Source organism: Rhinopithecus bieti, unplaced genomic scaffold (genome assembly GCF_001698545.2).
Source record: "Rhinopithecus bieti isolate Rb0 unplaced genomic scaffold, ASM169854v2 scaffold_19840, whole genome shotgun sequence".
Lineage (NCBI taxonomy): Eukaryota > Metazoa > Chordata > Mammalia > Primates > Cercopithecidae > Rhinopithecus > Rhinopithecus bieti.
The window spans coordinates 663,907-690,103 of record NW_016809771.1 but is presented as its reverse complement, the minus strand read 5'-3'; the positions used below and the strand labels follow the sequence as shown (position 1 = coordinate 690,103).

Sequence of the window (26,197 nt, the reverse complement as noted above, 5' to 3'; positions counted from 1 at the left end):
ATATATATATGAAATGATCACAATGACAAATTTTCCTTTCAGACTACTTGACAAACAATATATCCTAGAAAAAAAGAGACCACAACACTTGGAAACTAATTCTCCAAATGTTGAACAGCTGACTATAAATCAAAAAATTGGACATAACAAAAAGTAAAACATCTTTAAGAGGTTTTTAGTGCTTTCCAAAAGATTCCAAATGTTGCTCAGATGTACAGTGACCCACTTCCATTGGTGAAAAAGCTAATATCACATAACCAAGGACATAGCAAAGAAAAAAAGAAAAATATCAGATTCAAATCTATCCAGAGTTGTGGCTTTCAATTCTAGGTAGTCAGCAGACTGAATAGCCTTGATGATAGTTTAGGCCAGGAGTTGGAAAACTTCCTATAAAGGGCCAAATAGCCAATATGCTAGACTTTGTAAGCTACATGTTCTTTATGGAAACTTCTAAGCTCTGGCCCTGTAGCATGAAAGCAGACATAGACAATGCATAAACAAAGGAGGATGGCTGTGTTCCAATAAAACTTTATTTATAAAATATAGTGGGGAGAGCCAGATTTGGCCACAGGTTATAGTTTGCTGACCTCTGGCTTAGGCTATACTTCTTGCCTAGGTGGGCATAGAGGAGATTTGCTTGAGTTAATGACATTTACAAGACAATAGGCTATTGATGAGAAGGGAAGGAGCCAACACCAGGCTGGAAGGAAGATTATGGCATTGTAGTGATGCTAAAGTTAACAGGAAGGTCACTCTCTTCAGAGAAGCTGAAGGGAACTATATAAATTTTACATGGACTGAAGAAAGAAGAAGGTGACTCCTTTAATTTAAGGAATTCATTTTCCCCATTAGCAAAATGAAAGGCTGAAGTAGACCAATGGGTTCAAGAAACCTTTCTTCAAATTAAGTATTGTGGAGTCCCAGTATATAAAAGACATTAATCCACTATCAGTCTGATTAAAGCTGTAATGGGGAAGCTTTATTTCACAAGATTGATCCTGAGTCAGTTAAAACTCCCAAATCTCTCCCCAGGAAATCTGGACTTCACAGAGACATTCTGACGTTCTATGATTATGTGATGTTTGTTTCTGCTCTTAAGTTATATCTACATATACCTTAACTATATACATAAAATATTCCTATTTTAAGATGTCATTATCTTTTGAGGGCATCTTCAGAGCAAATATATGTTAATCACTAGATTTCCCAAGAAGTAACTCAACTGGTTAAATTTAACATAGTGTTACTCTCCTTCTCTGTACAAAAAAAAAAAAAAAAAAAAAAATCAAACTGCTATATAGGAGCTCTTTTTTGATGAACTCTTACTTGCCTCTAGATCTATGTGTCTCCCTAACAAAAACTGCATTTTGTAGCACAGACTAGGCAGTTATCTTAATTAATATTTCAGTCTCAGGTACTACATGAATCATCACTGTGAAAATAATTTTTTTCTTCTGGTTTGGATAGTCCAAGAAGAGTAGTTAATCCACAGCATGACTGAAACAGAACAGAAACAGGATACGAATGGCATTTGGCTAATACAGAACAGAAACAGAAGTAATACATACAATATTTGGCTAGTAGCCAACAATAACTTCCACCTACTGTAACTTCTCAACCAGCTCCCTCTCAGCTAGGCTGCATTTACATTCCTTCTAAGAACTACACATTTAAGTCAGTCATCCCTTCGGAACTGATCTCAGCAGGACGTCTGAAATTATATTCTTGTATACATGTATTTTCCTCCTTCTCTCTCCTTCCTTCCATTCCTTTTGACAGGACACTGGTTTTGAAAGCAGATAATGAAGGACTACAACCCAGAGAAAAGATGTTAGACTAATTTTCCTGTCCTACTGTGGTCTGTTAGAAAAAAGATGGAAATATTTGAGTATAATGCCTTAAAATACATTATGTATAATTAATAAACTTTTTCAGCATCATTATGTGAATGCAGTTTCTTAAGATCCATTTGTAATGGAAATACCTAGTACTTTTTCCTCTAGTTCAGATCACTTATGCCTGGAAGCCTTGTTTTACATGGTTTTCAATAGTGTGAAGCTGGTTTTAACAGCTACTATTTCCATCTGCCCAGCACCTCTTCCTTACGCTATCCCAACAGGTGCGGACACACAATTATGTGGGTCAGGTGCAGTTCTGCATCCCTTTTACCATAAGGTGATGGTTCAGTGGCACATTTAAAAGGGTGGGGGCTCCTAACTATTAATACTAGACTGTGGTCACTTATTATCGGTGTGACCTTAGATTACTTAATCTCCATGTGGTCCCTGCATTTCAGTATTCTAGCAATTAAAATATAGTAAATAAACTGCACATGGATGTTTATAATGGCTTTGTTTATAATTGCCAAAACTTGGAAGCAGGCAATATGTTCTTCTTAGTAGGCAAATGAATAAACAATGGTATATCTAAATAATGGAATATTATTCAGCACTAAAACGAAATGAGCTATCAAGCTATGAAAAGACACGGAGGAACCTTAAATGCGTATTACTAAGTGAAAGAAGCCAATCTGAAAAGAATCAGACTGTGTGATTCCGACTACATGACATTTTGCAGAAGGCAGAACTGTGGAGACAGTGAAAGGATTAGTGGTTGCCAGGAGTTATGGGAAACACAAGGAAGAATAGAGCACAGAGGATTTTTAGGGCAGTGAAACTCTCTTGTATGACACTATAATGTAGACATGTCACTATATATTTGTCCAACTCCATAGAATGTACGACACCAAGGGTGAATCCTAATGTAAACTATGGACTTTGGGGGTAATGGCGTACCAGTGAAGGTTTATAGGTTGTAATAAATGTACTACTCTGATGCAAAATATTGATAACACCAGAGGCTGAGGGAGTGGAGGTAGACAGACAGTATATGGAAACTCTTAGAGCTTTCTGCATGGTTTTGCTATGAAATTAAAACTGCTATAAAAAATGGTCTATTAAAAAACAGTGGGGAGGGGTGCTCGCTTTGTCCCACATGCTGTTATTTGTCAGCTCTTGTTCTATAGCTACTTCTTCTATCAATGCCGGGTTTTGTTTTTTTTTTGAAAAATTGATACATAAATACATTTTAATGAAAAAATATGAGAAACAGTAGTGTTTGACTCATAGTTGCCGAGAAGATTAAGTAAGATACCACATGTAAAACACTTAGATATACAGAGAGCAAGAGAAGAACATTCCGGACAGAACACCATGTGCTGTGTCCCTGAGGTCTAAGAAACTTGTCGTGTTCTAGGAATTGAGGGAGGACCAGTAGGACCAGAGTAAGGTAAGTGAGAAAGAGAGGGGAGATGAGATGAGACTGGTATGAGAAGTAGTGTCTCAGTCATGCAGCATCTCATTGGCCACAAGCTTTTATTTTGTTAAAGTGTAGTAAGGATTCATTGAAAGGTTTTAAGTAGAAGAATGGAGTGATTCTATTTACATTTTAAAATCACGTTTACTGCTTTAAAAAGGGCAGCCTAGAGGGCAAGGGTGGAAACCAGTTTAGAAACTGGCACAATAGATGATGGTGACCTGGCCCAGAGCACTAACAATAAAAATGGAGAGAAGCAGATAAAAGTATGCAGGTAAAACTGATAGCTTAGTGGAGTCAAGAACAACTCCTGGGTGTGACTTCAGCAACTACGGAGATGGTGAGTCAGTTACTGCATGGGGAAGAGGGGACCAGAGGAAGCTGTTTCACGGGAAAATCAAGAGTTTTGTTCTAGATCAATTTAGTTTCCCATGTCTGTGATTACATAAGGGTAGATGTTAGTCAAGTATTTGGATATTCTACTCTGGACCTCAGGAAAGGTCTGAGCTAGAAAGCTGAGGGGCTGGAGACAGAAACCAGGTGGTGGTATGCTGAAGAGTGAGTGGGAAGTGATGATGAGAAGACAGCTAATCTAGACAAACGGAAAAGTTCAGCTAAGGGGAGCACATGAATAGGGCAGTAGCTGGAAGGCTATGTGGTTATTGGAGGGTTTGGGACTTAAGCTGAGAGACATCAGAGTATATTTGCATACTGATGTATGTACTTGTATAGCATGAGAGGTAGTGAGAGAGTGACAACTGAAGGAGTAAAGGAAAAACATCTGTCTGTCTGAGAAAGCCTGAGGGACACAAGATGGAAAGCATCTGAGTGGGGGGACTGGCCTTTGAGGAGGAAGACCACTGTACTGCAGAAGGAAAGGAAGAGATGGCAGGTACAGATCGAGTCTACAGATTTTATGGTGGGAAGATGATAGTGGTAAGAGCATGCATAGTGGGTACACTGAATAGGGCTCTCCATGCAGTGAGTAGAGAAAGTGTAAAAGCAAGGAAGCGTGCAACAGCATGCCACTTTCAAGAAACTGTGATGGGTTCAGAATGTCTGAAATAGAGGGTTGGGAGGTGGGTGGTGCTGCAGATGATAAAGTGAGGCTGGAGAAGAGGATATGAATCAACTCGTGGGAAGTTTTTTTTTGTTTTTTGTTTTGTTTTTTCTTTTTTAATGTTTCTCTTTGCGATAGAGGTCTTTACATCTGGAAGTAGTTTGACTTTACTTGATTTTAGAAGATAGGAATAGATTTAGATCTGGAATGGGTTGGTGGGGGAAGCCAGTTAGGAAACTGTTAAGATAATCTAGGGAAAATGGTAAGAATCTGAAGTAGGGCAGTAGTGATGGAAAGGAGAGGATAGGATGAATTTGAGAGGTCTGTATGAAGTACAACCAGTGGGTCTTAGTGACAGTTCAGTTGTAACTACTGGTACAACCTCTACCAGTTGATTTTAAGGAATATTAATTTAGGACAACTCTTAGCCTTCCAGTTCTAATGATTGGTAATGGAACCAGTTTATCAAGAAAAAGAATAAAGGAGAGAATCAGGTCTATAGAGGAGTAAGAAAGAGCTCAGTTAAAAAAATGCCGAGTTTGAGGTACCTGGGGACCACCCCAGCGAAGACATCTGTTAGACATGTACGGGAGTGAGTCTCAAGAGGGAGGCTTGTTGCTCCAGGAATGCCGAAGTGTGTATTATTGTTTGATTCCAAACCTTATAAAGATTTGCTTGTTTGGGTTCAGACTACTTCTAACCTGGGATTATGTTGAGAAAAACAACATGAAAAAAAATTCCCCAAAGAAGTTTGATAATACATTATCAGGATCCTAAAGCTATTCATACTTTATGGTATCATTCCACAATTTATCCTAAAGAAACAAAAATGCAAACAAAGATTTATGTGTAAAGGTGTTCAGAAGCCATTTAGATGTAATGGTGAAAAACTGCATACAATGCATAGAAAATAAACTGCAAAGTATACATCAATGTTAACTTTAATAATTTAGATGATAGCATGATTGGTGATTTATTGTCTCCTTTTTGCATGCCTGTGATTTACACATTTTCTAAAATGAGAATGTGTTCCTTTCTAATGAGGAAAAATGAAATTGAAAATAGTATATAAAATGGAAATGATCAACCATAGGTAAATAGTAAATTCTCTTAGATCCATAGGACAAGATGTGATAGAGCTATTTAAATTATTTTGTTTATGAAAAGCTTTGAATGAGGTGGGTAAATGTTTAGAAAATGTTAGCAATCAGCTTGTAGTTGACTATGACAATGCGAGCATATCTATCTATAGACAGACTGGCATAAAAAGTCAGGAGTTAGTGGAATTGTGGCTGCTTGTTTTTTGTCTTCTCTATTTTCCATCAAGTTTTTCACAATGACTTTTATTATATTTATTTCCTTCATATTTTAGTTTTGTTTTATATAGTTTTTTCTCCTTTTACTACTTTCCTTGAAAAAGTCTGTTCTATTTATTTTTCTACCACTTTAGAAACTATACACATACTATACTAACTAAACTATACTAACATACGCACATATTTAACTATAACTTTTCTAACAAAGCCTCAATTTATCTTTGCCCCTCTACTGAACATGACAAAGACCTTCACATTTTCTAAGAATCCGCTGAATATAATATACTTAATTTTTTTTTAATCAGGCAGCCTCCGAACCAGAGTAGGTTCAGAGAGGCTCCCCCAAATCTTGTTTAACATTTTTTCACTCATTTTAACACAAATTTGTTTAAAATATCTTATGGCAAATAGTTTATTTTCCAACATGTTTTACAGCTTTATGTTTGTATGTTTCCTAGGGCTGCCATAACAATGTTCTACAGACTGGATGGCTTAAAAACAAGCATCAGTTATTTATAAAATAAATCTGGGCCAGGCGCAGTGGCTCATGCCTGTAATCCCAGCACTTTGGGAGGCTGAGGTGGGCAGATAACCTGAGGTCAGGAGTTTGAGACCAGCCTGGCCAACATGGTGAAATCCCATCTTTACTAAAAATACAAAATTAGAAGAAAAAAAAAAAATACAAAATTAGATGGGCATGGTGGCGCATGCCTGTAATCCCAGCTACTCAGGAGGCTGAGGCAGGAGAACTGCTTGAACATGGGAGGTGGAGGTTGCAGTGAACCGAGATTGCACCATTGCGCTCCAGCCTGGGCGACAAGAGTGAAACTCCATCTCAAAAATATAAATAAATAAAAATAGGCCGGGCGCGGTGGCTCAAGCCTGTAATCCCAGCACTTTGGGAGGCCAAGACGGGCAGATCACGAGGTCAGGAGATCGAGACCATCCTGGCTAACACGGTGAAACCCCGTCTCTACTAAAAAATACAAAAAAACTAGCCGGGCGAGGTGGCGGCTGTAGTCCCAGCTACTGGGAGGCTGTAGTGAGCTGAGATCCGGCCACTGCACTCCAGCCCAGGCGACACAGCGAGACTCCGTCTCAAAAAAATAAAATAAATAAATAAATAAAAATAAAAAAGTAAAATAAGGCCGGGCGCGGTGGCTCATTCCTGTAATCCCAGCACTTTGGGAGACTGAGGTGGGTGGATCACTTGAGGTCCGGAGTTTGAGACCAGCCTGGCTAACATGGTGAAACCCCATCCCTACTGAAAATACAGAAATCGGCTGGGTGTAGTAGTGCGCATCTGTAATCCCAGCTGGCTGAGGCAGGAGAATTGCTTGAACCTGGGAGGTGGAATTTGCCGTGAGTGGAGATTGCGCCATTCTACTCCAGCCTGGGCGACAGAGGGAGAATCCGTCTCAAAAATAAAATAAAATAAATCTGACTTACTCAGTCAAGTTTGAATAATACTGTTTCTCTTGGATGTTAAAAAAAACTGGTAAGTTGTTTCCCATATTAAAATCTAGCTGAAAGTGGCCGGGTGCTGTGGGTGGCTCACGCCTGTAATTGCAGCACTTTGGGAGGCTGAGGTGGGCAGATCACAAGGTCAGGAGTTTGAGACAAGCCTGGCCAACACAGTGAAACCCTGTCTCTACTAAAAACACAAAAAATCATGCCATTGCGCTTCAGCCCAGGCGATGGTGGGAGACCCCGACTCAAAAAAAAAAAAAAAAAAATCTAGCTGAGAGTATTGTATATCAATAACTCTACTACATATCATTTAACCAAAAAACAATGTGTCAGGGAGTGTGACAAAAAGAACATTCAGTTAAAAAAAATTTTCAGCCTTTATCTCTTTAAAGTAGAAATAGCAGCTTTTTGTGATCCAACCTCCCATTCTAGAAGCATTAGGAAAATGTCAAGTATCAAGAAGTAGAAAACATAGCCTAAAGAGAAGTTGAGCTCAAGCAGAAAAAATTAAAAGATGCAGCAGCCTGACTTCAAAAAGGAAACAACTTTTTAACCTGGAGTGAAGAAAAAATACTGATATATAATGGACAACAGCAGGGACTATCATAATTTGCATAATGACTATAAATCAGAGGGTAGCAGTTTAGATTTCTTAGTTGAAAAGCAACAGCTAATACACTGATACAGAAAAATAAATAAAAACAATTACTTCTAAATATAAGCCTTTTAAGGACAACTTTAATTACCCTGCTACAAAAGCACCACATCTGACGCTAATCTCAGTATGAGGCTTTCGAAAATAATATGGTGCTACAATTTGCCCTTTCCATATCCATGAATGAGAACTCCATTATTCTTGCTGTTTCAGGGCTCACTCAGTCGTATTCTACAGATATCATTAGATCATGTAATTTACTTTTAAAAGTTTTAAGACACAAGCTGAAACCCGGGTAAGAAAAAGCAACAGACTTGGTTCGTAATATTTGCTTGTTAAAATTATCAAATTCCCCTTGAAAAGATAAATTCTTATTACCACTAAAGATCTTCAAAATAATATGTTTCAAGGTCTAAAACAACTCCAAAATGCAGTCGCAATATTTTGTGAAACCAATACAATTATCTATTTTTCTGAGCCAAAGATAATTTCTTTAGATATGCATCTAGACCATAGAATTTTGTATACAGACACACGCTATTTAAATGAATACATCTATTTATAGTCACAACTTTTATAGAATGCAGAAGTACTTGAACATCTTTGCATGACAAAGGTAGTAATTCCAAACTGGGAAACAAACGGGAACTACATGAAAGTAACACGTCTGAATTTCTAAAGCACAGAATTCTAAGTTGCTATGCCCTCTGTTGTAGTGAATACGAAATGCAGAGATTCCTTCACAGGAAGTTTGAATACACAGAGAACTGATAAATGAAATGGCAGTATATAATGCCTGAAAATACAGGCATACCTCATTTTATTGTGCTTCACTTTATCACACTTCACAAATATTGCCTTTTGTACAAACTGAAGGGCTGTGGTAACCCCGCTTCTAAGCCAGCCTGTAAGCACTATTTTTTCTTAAAGCACGTGCTCACTTTGTCTCTGTCACATCTTAGTAATCCTCACAATATTTCAAACTTTTTCATTACTACTTTATGTTATGGCGATCTGTGATCTTTGATGTTACTACTGTAGTTATTTTGGGGCATCAGGAAACATGCTCGTATAGGATGGGGAACTTAATTAACATTGTATGTGTTAGGCCGGGCGCGGTGGCTCACGCTTGTAATTCCAGCACTTTGGGAGGCCAAGGCAGGTGAATCACGAGGTCAGGAGATCCAGAGTATGCTGGCTAACAGGGTGAAATTCCGTCTCTACTAAAAAAAAAAAAATACAAAAATTAGCCGGGCGTTATGGTGGGCGCCTGCAGTCCCAGCTATTCGGGGGCTGAGGCAGGACAATGGCGTGAACCCGGGAGGCGGAGCTTGCAGTGAGCCAAGATTGCACCACTGCACTCCAGCCTGGGCCACAGAGGGAGACTCCGTCTTAAAACAACAACAAAAAATATTGCATGTGTTCTGACTGCTCTAACAACCTTTCCCTTCCCATCTCCCTCTCCTGGGGCCTCTCTATTCCCTTAGGACAATATTGAAATTAGGTCAACTAATAAGACTACAATGGTCCCTAAGTGTTCAAATGAAAGGAAGAGTGGCATATCTCTTACTTTAAATCAAAATCTAGAAATAATTAAGCTTAGTGAGAAAGGCATGTCAAAAGCTGAGGTAGACTGAAAGCTAGACCTCTTGTACCAGTTAACCAGGTAGTGAATGCAAAAGAGAAATTCTTGAAGGAAGTTAAATGTACTACTCCAGTGAACACATGAATGATTAGAAAGTGAAACAGCCTTATTGCTGATAGGGAGACATGATAAGTGTTAGTGGTCTGGATATCAAACCAGTCACAACATTCCCTTAATCCAAAGCCAAAGCCAGAGCAGGGTCCTAACTCTCTTCAATTCTGTGAAGCCTGAGAGAAGTGAGAAAACTGCAGGAGAAAAGTTGAAAGCTAGTAGAGGTCGGTTTATGAGGTTTAAGGACAGAGGCCATCTCTATGACATAAAAGTACAAGGTGAAGCAACAAGTGCTGATGTAGAAGCTGGAGCAAGTTATCCAGAAGATCTAGCTAAGATCACTGATGAAGGTGGCTACACTAAACAAAAGATTTTCAGATTCCAATACTGCCTTGTGTTAGAAGATGATGCCATTTAGGACTTTCATAGCTAGAGAGGAAAAGTCAATGCCTGGTGTCAGGCCTCTGAGCCCAAGCTAAGCCATCATATCCCCTGTGACCTGCAGATGGCCTGAAGCAACTGAAGAACCACAAAAGATGACATTCCACCATTGTGTTCTGTTCCTGCCCACCCTAACTGATCAATTGACCTTATGATAATACATCCTCCCTGCCCTTATGATAATGTACTTTGTGATATTCCCCTACCCTTAAGAAGGTACTTTGTAATATTCTCCCCGCCCTTGAGAATGTACTTTGTGAGATCCACCCCCTGCCCACAAAAAAACTGCTCCTAACTCCACTGCCTATCCCAAACCTATAAGAACTAATGATAATCCCACCACTCTTGGCTGACTCCTTTTTCAGACTCAGCCTGCCTGCATCCAGGTGACATAAACAGCCTTGTTGCTCACACAAAGCCTGTTTGGTAGACTCTCTTCACACAGATGCACATGACACCTGGCTTCAAGGCTTCAGAGATTCAAAGGACAGGCTAATTACACTATATTGGGGCTGACAGGGGTTAATAATGCAACTGGTGACTTTAAGGTGAAGCCAATGCTCATTAACCATTCTGAAAATCCTAGGGCCCTTAAGAATTACACTAAAGCTACTCTACCTGTGTTCTATAAGTGCAACAACAAAGCCTAGATGACAGCTTATCTGTTTACAGCATGGTTTACTGAATATTTTTCTTTTCTTTTTTTTTTTTTGAGATGGAGTTTCACTCTTGTCACCCAGGCTGTAGTGCAACAGCACGATCTCAGCTCCCTGAAACCTCTACCTCCTAGGTTCAAGCAATTCTCCTGCCTCAGCCTCCTGAGTAGCTGCATTACAGGGGCCCACCACCATGCCTGGCTAATTTCTGTATTTTTAGTAGAGATGTGGTTTTACCATGTTGGCCAGGCTAGTCTCAGACTCCTGACCTCGTGATCCACCCATCTCGGCCTCCCGAAGTGCTGGGATTACAGGTGTGAGCCACTGCGCCAGGCCAGTTTACTGAACATTTTAAGCCCACTGTTGGGACCTACTGCTCAGAAAACAAAATTAAAAAATAAAAATTTAAAAAAAGGATTCCTTTCAAAATATTACTGCTCACTGACAATGTACCTGTTCATCCAAGAGTTCTGATAGAAATGTAAAAGGAGATTAATATTTTCATGCCTGGTAACACAACATCCAGTTTGAAGTCCATGGATCAAGGAGTAATTTACACTTTCAAGTCTTCTTTAAGAAATGCATTTTGTAAGGCTATAACTGCCATAGATAGTGATTCCTCTGATGAATCTTGGCAAAGTACATTGAGATCTTTCTGGAAAGGATTCACCATTCTAGATACCATTCAATATATTCATGATTCATGGGAGGAGCTCAAAATATCTACATTAACAGGAATTTTGAAGAAGTTAATTCCAACCCTCTTGGATGACTTTGAGGGGGTCAAGACTTCAGTGTAAGAAGTAACTGCAGATGTGGTAAAAATAGCAAGAGAATCAGAATAAAAGTGGAACCTGAAGATGGAACTGAATTGCTGCAATCTCATAATAAAACTTGCACAGATGAGGGGTTGCTTCATATGAATGAGTAAAGAAAGTGGTTTCTTGAGATGGAATCTACTCTTGGTGAAGATGCTGTGAATTTCATTGAAATAATAACAAAGGATTTAGAATAAATTTAGTTGATAAAGCAGTGGCAGGGTTTGGAGGGACTGACTCCAATTTTGAAAGAAGTTATTCTATGGGTAAAATGTTATCAAATAACATCACATGCTACAGAGACTCTATCATAAAAGGAATAGTTGATTGATGCAGCAAACTTCATGGTTCTCTTGTTTTAAGGAACTGCCATAGCCACTCCAACCTTCAGCAACCGCCATCCTGATCAGTCATCAGCCATCAACATTGAGGCAACACCCTCTAGCAGCAAAAAGATTATGACTTGATGAAGGCTCAGATGATTACTAGCATTTTTAGCAATAAAGTATCTTAATGTATGTATATTGTTTTTTAGATATAATGCTATTGCACACTTAATAGACTATAGTTCAGTAAATGTAACTTTTTGAGACAAGGTTTCACTCTGTTGCCCAGGCTGGAATGCATTGGCATGATCTCAGTTCACTGCAGCCTTGACCTCCTGGGTTCAAGTGATCCTCCTACCTCAGCCTCCCTAGTAATTGGGACTACAGGTATGTGCCACCATGCCCAGCTAATTTTGTTTTTTTTTTTTTTTTTTTTTTTTGTCCCAGGTTTGTCTCAGACTCCTGGGCTCAAGTGATCCTCTTGCCTTGGCCTCCCAAAGTGCTGGGATTACAGCTGTGAGCCACCAGGCCCCAGCCTGTAAACATAACTTCAATATGCACTAGGAAACAAACAAACAAAATGTTGTGACTCATTTGATTGCAAGACTTGCTTTATTGTAGTGGTCTGGAACCAAACCTGCAATATATCTGAGGTATGCCTATATACAGTCATTTTAAACATTTTTAAAATTTACTTATATTTTATTTCAATGGTTTTTAGGAACAGGTGGTATCTGGTTACATGAATTAGTTCTTCGTGGTGATTTCTGAAATTTTGGTGCACTCATTACCCAAGGAGCACTGTACCCAATGTGTAGTATATTCCCTCAACCCCTCCCACCCTTTTCCCCTGAGTCCCCAAAGTACATTGTATTATTCTTATGCCTTTGTATAACATAGCTTAGCTCCCACTTATGAATGAGAACATACAATGTTTGGTTTTCCATTCCTGAGTTACTTCACTTAGAATATTAGTCTACAATTCCATCCAGGTTGTTGCAAATGCCATTATTTCATTCCTTTTTATGGCTGAGTAATATTCCATTGTGTGTGTGTGTGTGTGTGTGTGTGTGTACACTACATTTTCTTTATTCACTTGTTGATTGATGGGCATTTGGGCTGGTTCCATATTTTTGCAATTGCAAATTGTGCTGCAATAAATGTGTGCGCAAGTATCTTTTTTGTATAATGACTTCTTTTCTTCTGGGTAGATACCTATATGAAGTCATTTAGTCCTCAATTAATTCAGCTAATTGTACTGAACACCTAGTATGTAGTGAGTGACTAGCCTCTTTCAAACTCAGCCACAGAACCAACCATCTTTCCCTGCTCCCTTATGGTTACACTGGAAGAAGTCTTTCTGTGTCCTCACAAGGCTGACATATTTCCCCTCAGCTTGGGATCATTATCTCCTTCCAAGTGACCTTACTTTACTGAATATCTTTCTCAATTGCATCTTCCTCATCAGCAGGTAAGCCTGCTCAAGCTTCTCCTGCCTTCTGTCTTTTCTCTATGCCTGCTTCCCTTTCCTTCCGTAGCTAAATGACTTGAATGAGTTGTGACATTTATTATCTATTTCCTCATCTTTCACACATTCCTTACCCATTGCAATCTGGCTTCTGCCCCATCATTTCACTAAAATTACTCTCAAAAGGCCACTGGACTACTGGTCTCTAGATCAAATGAAAGCTTTTCAATGCTGACCTTGCAGAAGCAATCACCACTTTTGATCACTCTCTCTTCCCTGAAATATCTTTGTTGTTGTTTTTTTTAACATGGAGTCTCGCTCTGTCTCCCAGGCTGGAGTGCAGAGGCACGATCTTGGCTCACTGCAACCTCTGCCTCCCAGGTTCAAGTGATTCTCCTGCCTCAGCCTCTCAAGTAGCTGGGATTACAGGTGGGTACCACCATATCAGGCTAATTTTTGTATTTTTAGTAGAGACGGGGTTTTGCCATGTTGGCCAGGCTGGTCTCGAACTCCTGACCTCAGATGATCTGCCTGCCTCGGCCTCCTAAAGTGCTGGGATTACAGGTGTGAGCCACTGCGTCCGGCCATTCTCTTTCTTAATTTTCATGACATCACATTCCCTTGGATTTCTGATTATACCTTCTCAGTTTACTTTAGAGATTCCTCTTCTTGTCATCCTTTAAATGTTGGTGTTTTCCAGAGTTCTACCAGAGGCTACCCTCTCTTATCTCACTCTAAGCAGTATCCTTGGGCAATCTCATCTAGTCACATTGCTTCAACTACATTACCTTGCTGATGGTTTGAAGCTGTATCTCCAGGCCAGAGCCTCTCCTTGCGCATCTAATTTGTATATATGTGATTGAAACCTTTTAGGGTATCTACCCAGTTCATACAATCTCCTATGTTTTAGAAATTGCCTCTACTTCCACCCAGAGTGTAGCAGTGGTGGGCCTCCCAAAACCATGCCTGTACTATGTGACCTTTAATCCTCTCATTGTAATTGACCAGACACCTGCTCCAAGCTGGGTCAATTAGATTCCCAGTCCCGGAATTAGATTGAGACTAAAAGTCTATGTTCAAAATGAAACTTTTGTACGCTACTGCAGGGACTGTCAACCACACTTTGGAAAACTGGCAGTATCTCTAAATACACATATACCTAATGACCCAGAAATTCTACTCCTAGGTGTAAACCAAAATAATAAATTGCATATGTTCTTAAAAGGCAAACATAAAGTTTAGAGCTGCAGTTTTCATAATAAGCAAAAACTAGAACTACACAAATCTTCATCATCAGTACAAATGATACGGCTCGGATGAGTGGAGAAATACCAGGGCTTTTGTTTCACCTTGAATTAGATGAGAACACACGGACACACATGGAGTGGTTTTAAGGAGCAGAGAGTTAAGAGGCAAGAAGGAAGGGAGAAGAAAAAAGGAAGAAGCTCCCTTGTACAGAGACAGAGGGAGGGAGACTCCAAAGCCGAAAGAGGAGACCCCAAGTGGGGCAGAAACTAGCCAGGTATATATAGGGGCTGAAGAAGGTGGTGTCTGATTTGCATAGGGCACAGGGGATTGGTTGACCAGGCATGTCATTTACGTAGCCTGCAAAAAGGCTGGTCCTCCCACTCTAGCCTTTTAATATACAAATGCAGTGCACCATGATGTTTTACACACATGGATATGTGGGGGTGGCCATGTTGTCAGGAACATGTGGGGCAAGGGCAAGAAGGCTGTGGCAACTGCCACGTTTGGGTGGACCCAGTTTCCAATGACTGGCATTTGCATATTAAACGTTTGCTGGCCTGGCTCTAAGTGCTGAGTATATACCCAAAGGATTACAAATCATTCTACTATAATGACACATGCATATGTATGTTTATTGCAGCACTGTTCACAACAGCAAAGACTTGGAACCAACCCACATGTCCATCAATGATAAGACTGGATAAAGAATATGTGGCACATATATACCATGGAATACTATGCAGCCATAAAAAAGGATGAGTTAATGTCCTTTGCAGGGACATAGATGAAGCTGGAAGCCATCATTCTCAGCAAATTAACACAGGAACAGAAAACCAAACACCGCATGTTCTAAGTCCTAAGTAGGAGTTGAATAATGAGAACCCATGGACACAGGGAGGGGAACATCACACACCGGTGCCTATCAGGGGTGGTGGGTGTCAGGGGAGAGAGCATTAGGAGAAATATCTAATGTAGATGACGGGTTGATGGGTGCNTATGTTTATTGCAGCACTGTTCACAACAGCAAAGACTTGGAACCAACCCACATGTCCATCAATGATAAGACTGGATAAAGAATATGTGGCACATATATACCATGGAATACTATGCAGCCATAAAAAAGGATGAGTTAATGTCCTTTGCAGGGACATAGATGAAGCTGGAAGCCATCATTCTCAGCAAATTAACACAGGAACAGAAAACCAAACACCGCATGTTCTAAGTCCTAAGTAGGAGTTGAATAATGAGAACCCATGGACACAGGGAGGGGAACATCACACACCGGTGCCTATCAGGGGGTGGTGGGTGTCAGGGGAGAGAGCATTAGGAGAAATATCTAATGTAGATGACGGGTTGATGGGTGCAGCAAACCACCATGGCACATGTATATACCTATGTAACAAACCTGCACGTTCGCACATGTATCCCAGAACTTAAAGTATAATAATTTTAAAAGAGCTGCATTAAAAATGAAACGTCCCAAGGACCCCTTTTCCTCTCTATCTGCCTAAAACAATTTAATAACTCCTACCACACAATAAATAATGGCATCTTCATCAGATGGAATAGAGTAACAATACAACATGGTTGAATCTCACAAACATAAAGTTAAGCAAAAAAGACAGATACAAAACAGTATATGTTGTAAGACTCCATTCATATAAATTTGAAAAAGAGGTAACAGTAATCTACAGTGTTGAAAGTCACAATGGTGGTAATACTGCAGGACTTAGGTAGTGACTAAAATGGAGCATGGAGACACTTCTAAGTTGCCAACAGCATTCTGTTTTTTGTCTGGATTCTAACTGCATGGCATGATCACTCATTAAACTTATGGACTATATATTTTCTGTATGAATGTTATGCTTCAGAATTCTCAGCTATATCTGGACTGGACCTCTGAAATGAGGTTTAAATTCTCCTTGGTGAGATTTCTTTATAATAATAGAGTTAGGACATGAATAATACAATGAAAGTAAGTGTGATAATAAAAAGAATAAAGTGTAATAGGGCCCCAGAGAAATAATTTAGGAAGAAAAGCTGTACATGGGGCGAGGGTATCAATTAGATAAGAACACACACCAAATTTTTTCCTAACCTAAGCCAATTATTGTCAAGCATGGTCTCAAAGGAAGAGAATCTACATGGTGGTCTAGCCAGATGGTGCTAACAAAGTTGTCTTCCTTGCTTTGATGCCTGAGTGTCTGAAATGATAGAAGGCTGAGAGCCACATGGGGTAGCACAGTTGGCAACTGTATTCAAGTCGTGCAAATCAACACATAGTATGCTTTACATTTATTCTACTTCGGGCATATTTAATGATATAGTTATAGTTTCATTTAAAAATTCATTAAAGGCTGGGCACGGTGGCTCACACCTGTAATCCTAGCACTTTGGGAGGTCGAGGCCTGCAGATCACAAGGTCAGGATATTGACACCATCCTGGCTACCACTGTGAAACCCCGTCTCTACTAAAAACACACAAAAAATTAGCTGGGCATGGTGGTGCGCGCCTGTAGTCTCAGCTACTCAGGAGGCTGAGACAGGAGAATGGCGTGAACCTGGGAGGCACAGCTGGCAGTGAGCCAAGATTGCGCCACTCCTCTCCAGCCTGGGTGACAGAGAGAGACTTCGTCTCAAAAAAAAAAAAAGAAAGAAAGAAAGAAAAGAATTCATTATAAAATATTATGTTCTATCCAAATACATGCAAACATGCGAAACAAAAGACTTCATCTGAAAACTGGAATGGTTTAAATTTTATTTTTTCAATAGGTATTTCTTCACTTCTGTCGCGTCTAATGTTATAAATTTATAGTCATACATTTCATTTTGGATCCCTTCCTATAATACAATGTATGTATTTCTATCATATGTCACCTCCTTACATCTCTACTTTCTAACCTCACACCTTACGGGTATTGTAGTTTCAGTCATTATTTTGACATATCAGCCTCAGGACTTGACATTCACTTGGCCATTCCACCCTGATACCTATCAAGATAGTGCTGACATAAAAATTGGCAATGACAGGGCAGGTGCAGTGGCTCACGTCTGTAATTCCAACACTTTGGGAGGCCAAGGCAAGTGAATCACTGGAGGTCAGGAGTTTGAGATCAGCCTGGCCAACATGGCAAAACCCTGTCTCTACTAAAAATACAAAAATAAGCCAGGCATGGTGGTACACATCTGTAGTCCCAGCTACTCGGGAGGCTGAGACAAGAGAATAGCTTGAACCAGGAGGTGGAGGTTGCAGTGAGTCGAGATCGCACCACTGCACTCCAGAATGGGCAACAGTGTGAGACTCTGCCTAAAACAAACAAAAACAAACAAACCAAAAAAACTGGCAATGACATAAGACATAAAAGAGATAAAAAATTTAAAAACTAAAAAATCATCACCACTTTAACCAGCACCCATAACCTCATTCGAGACATTGAGCTGGTACCGCCTAGGCAATCTGCTTCCAAATTCCTGCCCCACAGAAACTGTGAGAGCTAATAAATTATGACTGTTGTCTTAAACCACTAAATTTTAGAGAGATTTGTTATGCAGCAATAAATAAGTCTAAAATTCAGACTTCTCACTATTTTAGTTTAGATTTCTCTAGCTGAAAAAAGTAAGATTTTACTTTATTCATACTCTGAACCAGGGTTCAGCAAACCATGGCCCATGAGCTAAGACTTTTTTAAATCTTTTCAAAATGTTGTTTAAAAAAAAGAAGAATATGAAACAGATACCATATGTGGTCAGAAAATCTAAAATACTATCTGGCCCTTCACAGAGAAAGTACACTAACCTCTGCTCTAAATAAATTTCAATAATGGCAGGATGTATTATTTTAATTTTGTTTTTTGGATTTTAGTGCTCTTATTAAACATTTATGTAGGCTGAGATTCGGACCTCTTCAAAGAGGGTGTGGTTATTGGCTACATGAGAAATACACAAGCACTGGCGCCAAAGAGGGGCCTGCTGTTTGTCAAAGGTGTAAACAGGATCAAGCTATTCTCTAGACCAGCCCTCTTGGTGGGAGGAAACCAGCCTGAAGACTGGGCTGGAGCTACCTGAGAAACAGCCTACAGGTGGGGAGAGAAAGGTCTGAGAGTGCTGCTTAAGTTGATCTGCGAGGACTCCTGGGCTGAATAAAGGAAGGTGAACCAGAACTGGAAGAACAGTACTGATCTACTGCTGTCACCATGCATCTCCCCAGGTCCTGCACTGACAAAGCCTAAAGCTGCACAGCTGGCAAAGGAGAAATGTTGACAGAGTCCAACCCCAGTATCACAAGCAGAGCAAAGAACCATAGATTTGGAGCTGACAGATAATAAATTAATAACTGGCACTCCCCTGAAACTATACTTCCTCTTTTTTTCCTTACTGCACTTTGCACTGCATTTTTTTCTTTTTTCTGAGATGGAGTCTCGCTCTGTCACCCAGGCTGGAGTGCTGTGGCCGGATCTCAGCTCACTGCAAGCTCCGCCTCCCGGGTTCACGCCATTCTCCTGCCTCAGCCTCCCAGGTAGCTGGGACTACAGGCGCCGCCACCTCACCCGGCTAGTTTTTTTGTATTTTTTAGTAGAGACGGGGTTTCACGGTGTTAGCCAGGATGGTCTCGATCTCCTGACCTTGTGATCCGCCCGTCTCGGCCTCCCAAAGTGCTAGGATTACAGGCTTGAGCCACCGCGCCCGGCCTGCACTGCATTTTTTAAAGGAACATCCTGCAAGCATGTATTGTGTCCAAAGCATATAATGATATTTAATATTTACCACTATATTTAGTACACATGCCACAGGCACTCAATTTCAGTCTATTATGTAATTGAATAAAAAAGAGCTACGTGAAGGAGTTTCACATTCCTATCTAGTTATCTGATGTTGGGAGGTGAAAAAAAAAAGAGGTATGATAGTTGAAAAGCAGATTCCTAGAGTCACAAAGCATAAGAGATGTGTAAAGCTCGTAAACTAGAAATGTGTTGACATCAGAAGTCACAAATCAAGTGCCGGTGTGTAGTGTGGTGTTAAACATCACAACGAACAGAACTGTACAGATTGGGTGCATACTCAGTTTCTAATTGAGCAGAAATTATTTACATAACTTGCTTCCTCTGAAAGATTATCCTCTATGGCAAATTATACTAGCTTGATCCCATCTGAGTTGCCACTGACTTCTGTCCAGAAATTGAATATCTAGGCAGAAAAGGTGAAAAAGAGAATAAACTATCATATAAAGAATCGAAAAGAATTCTGTATGTTGTTGAAATGGTGAAGCTCAAGGACTCCTCAAATAGTGAGTCAGCTTGTATAACAGGAAGTCCAGGAAAGAAAGTACATTTAACGCAAGAATAAAAAAACAATTTGGCGGGCCAGGCACGGTGGCTCACACCTGTAATGCCAGCACTTTGGGAGACCAAGGCAGGCAGATCATCTGATGTTGGGTGTTTCAGACCAGCCTGACCAACACGGAGAAACTCTGTCTCTATTAAAAATACAAAATTAGCTGGGTGTGGTGGCACATGCCTGTAATCCCAGCTACTCGGGAGGCTGAGGCAGCAGAATTGCTTGAACCCAGGAGGCAGAGGTTGCGGTGAGCCGAGACTGCACCATTGCACTGCAGCCTGGGCAGTAAGAGCAAAAATTCTATCTCAAAAACAAACAAACAAACAATTTTGCAGCCAGATCATTTATGTATCATCTGATTTACATTATTTGACTGAAAAAAACTCCAAAGGAAAAAACAATTTAGATAATGAAGAAAAAATTTCTTTTAGAGATGGGGTCTCACTTTGTCACCCAGGCTGGAATGTAGAGGTATGATCATAGTTCACTGTAGCCTCCAACTCCTGGGCTCACTCAAGTGATCCTCTCACCTCAGCCTCTCGAGTAGTTGGGACTACAGGCTTGCACCACGAAACCTGGCTGATGGTTTTTTATTTTATTTTTTCAGAGACAAGGTCTTGCGCTATGTTGACCAGGCTCGTCTTGAATTCCTGCCTCAAGTGACGCTCCTACTTCAGACCCCCAAGTAGCTGGGATTACAGGCAGAAGCCACTGCACCCAGCAAGGATTCTTTTTTAATCTGATAAAAAGAAAAAAAGCAGCTATGTTTCCTGTGATACTGTGAAATATATATTTGGTCTACATCCCTGTTTCCTGGCAGGAGCTCTTAAAATCCCTGGAATCTTTAAAGTGATAAGTGTCTATCTATATGCTAATGTGTTGACTGATAGCTGCCAGCTCCTAGGTGGCTTCAGGACAGGGGCTACTCATTAGAAGGACCAAGGCAGGATTAGAGGGTTGGGACTTTCAGCCCCACCACCCATTCTCCAGGAAGTGGGAGAAGTTAAGTTGATCACCAATGGCCAAAGGTTTAATGAATCATTCCTACATAAAGCTTCCCAAAAATCCAAAAGGACTGCGTTTGGAGAGCTTCCAGGTAGTTGAACATACAGATGCTCCTGGGGGTGGCATCCACAGAGAGGGGATGGTAGTGCCACACCCTTCCCACATGCTTTGCCCTATGCATATCTCCATCTGTATCCTTTGTAATATCCTTTATAATAAACCAGTAGATGTGTTTCCTTGAGTTTTCTGTGAGCCACTCTAGTAAATTAATAGAACCCGAGGAGAGGACAGTAGGAATCCTGATTTATAGTCAGTCAGAAGCACAGGTAAAACAACTAGGGTCTTTAGATTAGCGTGGGAAGCTATCTTCAGGTATATATAGTGTCAGAATCGAATTGAATTAGAGGATGCCCAGCTGGTATCCATTGCAGAATTAACTGATTGATGGCTGGTGGGGAGAAATCTACATTCAATTCTTGGTGACTAGAGGTCACAGAAGTCTTCTGTATTGATTGTTGTTGAGTAAGACAATAGAAAAAACACTGATTTTTATTCCTATATTTTCACATTCCTCAAATCAAATTTCTAGTAAACAGTCTAGGCTGGACAAAAGCTCTAACCTAAGCTCTTAAGGCTGAGGGAGGAGAATCACTTGAACCCAGAAGGCAGAGGTTGCAGTGAGCCAAGATTGCAGCACTGCACTCCAGCCTGGGGGTTAGAGCAAGACTCCATCTCAAGAAAATAAAAATAAAAATTAAAAAATAAGAAAAAAATAAAAGTTCTAAGGAGGACTGACTGAATTTTAATTTAGGGAGATGAAGAAGAAAACATAATCTAAATATCTCTAAGACCCTACCTAACAGGTCCCACAAAATAATTCTTTACCAGCAAGTCCTAAACTGCTGCTCCAAATGTTTCACTCTTTGGTGGCTTCTACACCTTTGGCCATGGCTTCCTTTGCCTTGAATGCCTTTCCTCCTAGACTCTAGTCTGTAATTCTAACCATGAAGCCAAACAAGCAAGGGGGCAAGCTTCAGAGCCAGACTGCCTGTATCGAAGTCCCGGTTCTATCTGCAGGGCCTGTGTCCACGTTCTTAACCTTTTGGAACCTCACTTTGCCCTCTCTCAAGAAAATCTCAATTTCGCAGATGGGTAGAAATTATTTTCTCTCTACACTCAGCCCTTCACCTACTTTTCCCTAGCTCAGTAAGTGGTACCACCATAGACCCAGCTGCCCAAGCCAAAAACCAAATTTTCTCTTTCAAACGTACAATCCCTCAGCTTTTATATTGTTTTATACTCAAAAAAGGAAAGGAAAGCAAAACAAAAGGCAGGTAGCCCGGCGCCTAGGAACCAGACCCGAAACCAAGGAACCAGATCCAAAACCAAGGAACCAGATCCAAAACCAGGCCTGGGCCTGCCTGATCGAAGCCTGGTAGTTAAAGATCAACCTCTGATCTAACTGGTTGTTATCTATAGACTCCAGACGTGTATGGAAGGACATTGTGAAACCTCCCTTTCTGTTCTGTTTCACTCTGACCACTGGTGCTTGCAGCCCCTGTCACCCCCTGGCTTGCTCAATCGATCACGACCCTCTCACGTGGACCCCCTTAGAGTTGTGAGCCCTTAAAAGGGACAAAAGTTAAGCACCTGACAAGCTCGGATTTTAAGACGCTAGCCTGCCGATGCTCCCCGCTGGTTAAAGCCACTCCCTTCACTATCTCGGTGTCTGAGAGGTTTTGTCTGCGGCTAGTCCTGCTACACTATCAAGTCTGCTTTCAAAATAAACTCCAAATCAATCAAATCTGTTCTTATTTCCACCATTTCCACCCTTATCCAAGTCATCACCATCTCTCCCTGACTACTTTGCCTCCTAACTGGTTTCCTGGCTTCTACTCTTGCCCTCTGCAATCATTCCCCATATAATAGCTAATGTGATCTTCTAAAAGCATAAATCAGATTGTTTCTCCCTTGCTAAAAACTCAATATCCCACCGTTATCACTTAGAATTAAACCTCTGCCTTGTCTGGCCTCTGCCTACCTCCTTTATTTCATCTTCTATTTCTCTTTCCTTCGCTCTTTCCTCTCCAGGCACACTGGCTTTCTAGCGTATTCCTTATATACATTCTTAAATACAATTTCATTGCTGCTTGTGGACTTTGCACCTGGCCATTTCTTCTGCCTGAGATGCCCTTCTATCAAATCTCTGTACCACCGACTCCTTATTCAGGACTCGCTCAAATGTTGCCTCCTCAAGAGGGTCTCTCTTGACCATCTTACCCAATGTTGCCCCTGCCCCAGGACTCTGTGTCCCATACTTCTCCTGTTCTAACATCTTCCTAATTCCTATTTCAACCTGAAAGCAAATGACTTGTTATGTGTTCTCTTTTTTATTGGCCTCTCCCTACTAAAGCTTCAAGAGAGCAACGATCCTTTTTTTTTTTTTTTTTTTGAGATGGGAGTCTCATTCTGTCACCCAGACTGGAGTACAGTGGTCTGATCTCAGCTCACTGCAACCTCCACCTCCTGGGTTCAAGTGATTCTCCTGCCTCAGTTTCCCGAGTATCTGGGATTACAGGCACGCACCACCATGTCCGGCTAATTTTCACCACGTTGGCCAGGCTGGTCTCAAACTCCTGACCTTAGGTGATCTGCCCACCTAGGCCTACCAAAGTGCTGGGATTACAGGTGTGAGCCACCGTGCCCGGTCTAGAGAGTAACGATCTTGTCTCTGTGTTCTCAACTTTATCTGCAGCACCAAGGGCCATGCCTGACACATGGCAGGCACTCATGAAAATACCTGCTGAATGGAGGAATGATTGTATAAACAACTACAAGTTAATGTGACAGCCACTGTAATAGGGTTATGAAAAACTGCTATGGGAGCACAACAAAAAGCTCTTCATTGCTGGAAATGCTTGACAGATTCCATTTGAGGAGGCAAAACCTAGACTCTTTCAATTCCCTGAAATCATGTATCATATCACCTTATCCTGAAGCAATTATTGAGATTAATTTAATGCCTCTTCAACAACAAAAAACTAAACTACTTCTTTTGTCATTCCTTCCAAAATGCTTCCAGATATATGCCAGCAAACACTGGTCATCTTCTGTCAGTCACAAAAAAAGTGAAGAATTAGGATTTATTTGGGCATAAACGAAGTATATTGAGGACATTTCTGAAAATATGAAAAAATTAAATTTAGAAATAGTGGTAAATAATAGAAGACTAGAACTGAAAACTAAATCTCCCTAGCAAACGTTCATAATGGAATAATTCATCCATTAATTCAACATATAACATTAGCAATTTTAACATATTAATGCCTATGTTTTGTCCTTCTTTGCTCTATTTACCCCTTAATGTTGAATAAATATCTCTAAATAAAATTTGTTTTGTCCTAAAAGAAAGAAATTCAGGCTGTTTTAATTATAATGTGACAAAATGCAGCAAATGCTCCTCAAGTTGTTCACTACAGTCTTGCAAGTACGAGTGCTATCCAGGCTTCTTTTTTTGAGTCGGAGTCTCGCTCTGTCACTCAGGCTGGAGTGCAATGGCATGATCTCAGCTCACTGCAACCTCCCCCTCCTGTGTTCAACTGATTCTCATATCTCAGCCTCCCGAGTAGGTGGAATTACAGGCATGTGCCATCACACCCGGCTAAGTTGTGTATTTTTAGTAGAGACGGGGTTTCGCCATGTTGGCCAGGCCTGTCTAAATCTCCTGACCTCAGGTGATCCACCTGCCTCAGCCTCCCAAAGTGGTAGGATTACAGGTGTGAGCCACTGCACCTGGCCCAGGATTCCAATTTTTTAAAAAAAATCCTGATTCTCAAAGGACTTTTCATGAGCCTGTGTATTCAGAATTATAACTACTTATATGTGTAACGATAGAGATCATAGCACCTATGTACTAGAGCCATGATTTCTGAATATTAAATTTTTGAGTATTAAATCTACTAAATCTCTTCTATAAAGCCTTTTACACTCTTCTCGAAAATAGCTTATTTATAATCACTGGAGAAGAAAATTGATGAGAACGTTTTTTCTTGTAAATTTTCTCTGCCAGAAAAATCTTCCACATATTCCCTCTAAGAATTTCAGGAATGAATTTGGGATTGGCGAGAACTGTAAAATTAGTCCAGAAGGAAATTATGTAGTAGAGAATCAAGTGCTTAGTGTAAACAGTGCTAACAAGTCAGTTTTGTCACAGTCTTAGAACCTAAATGTCACTTGGGGAGTTACCTCAGAATGCAGGACACTGGCCAACAAAAACCCTAATCTAGGACACTTATTTGTAGCTAAAACAATGATAGAAAAAGGTTAAAACTCAATCCTGTCTAAGCTTTAACACTGAGGACCAGTGCATTCCGGAAAAATCATTAAGGAAATGACAACAACCTATACAAATTTTTTTCTTTGAAGATAATTTAAGACAACCTAAAGAAATAATTTTCTCACTACTGTATACCCAACAGAAACTGCATTCCTCAGAATGATGAGATGCTGTACCTCACCCTGTATCCTCTTTCTCCCAAAACCATTTATTGACCACTTATTATATTTGCTATATAATGCACTAGACTCTGGAAATCTACTAGTAAACAAGATACAGTCCCTACTCCATGAGATCAAAGAGTGATTGTAATTGTAATATGGATGCTCTTTAGCTTATGATGTGTTCATTCCAAGAACCCATTGTAACTTGAAAATATCATAAGCTGAAAATGCACCTAACCCATTAAAATAAACTTCATAGCTTAGCCTAGCCTACCTCAAATGTGCTCAGCATGCTTACACTAGCCTACAGTTGGGCAACATCTTCTAACACAAAGCCCATTTTATAATAAAGTGTTGAATATATCTCATGTAATTTACTGAGTATTGTACTGAAAGTTAAAAACAGGATAGCTGTATGGGTACTCACAATTAAGTAATGTACACAGGTGAATGCATACTGGGCCTGAAGAATGTTTGAAGCATTAATTAAAATTAATTGCTGATGATGGGGATGCTACTGCAACAGGGTCATCAATTTCTCTTCTGATGAGGCCTGAGATTAGTTTAGAAAAGGCACTGGGGCATTGATACTTGTTAATGGTTTAGCAGGCATTGAGTTCTTTGGGAAGACATCAGGGTATTTTTTTAATTTTTAAATTTAAATTTAAATTTTTTTTTTTTTTTTTTTTTTTGAGACAGAGTCTTGCTCGTTCACCCAGGCTGGAGTGCAGTGGTGCAATCTCAGCTCACTGCAACCTCCACTTCCCAGGTTCAAGAGATTCTCCTGCCTCAGCCTCTCGAGTAGCTGGGACTCAGGCGTGCCCCACCACACCCGGCTAATTTTTGTATTTTTAGTAGAGGCGGGGTTTCACCATGTTGGCCAGGCTGG

General features: G+C 40.3%; 1 protein-coding gene across 3 annotated transcripts in view; it reads right to left on the bottom strand.

Moving 5' to 3' along the window:
• Window positions 1-26,197, bottom strand: part of MCUB (mitochondrial calcium uniporter dominant negative subunit beta) — a 120,617-nt gene that overhangs the window by 30,135 nt on the left and 64,285 nt on the right. The window contains exon 1 of one of the 3 annotated variants that reach the window (XM_017890403.1): window positions 8,944-8,977. The exons of the other annotated variants lie outside the window; for them this stretch is intronic. The gene's annotated coding sequence lies outside the window, so the exon portion shown is untranslated. Of the gene's footprint in view, window positions 1-8,943; window positions 8,978-26,197 lie in introns of those variants that run through there. 3 annotated transcript variants of the gene reach the window in all.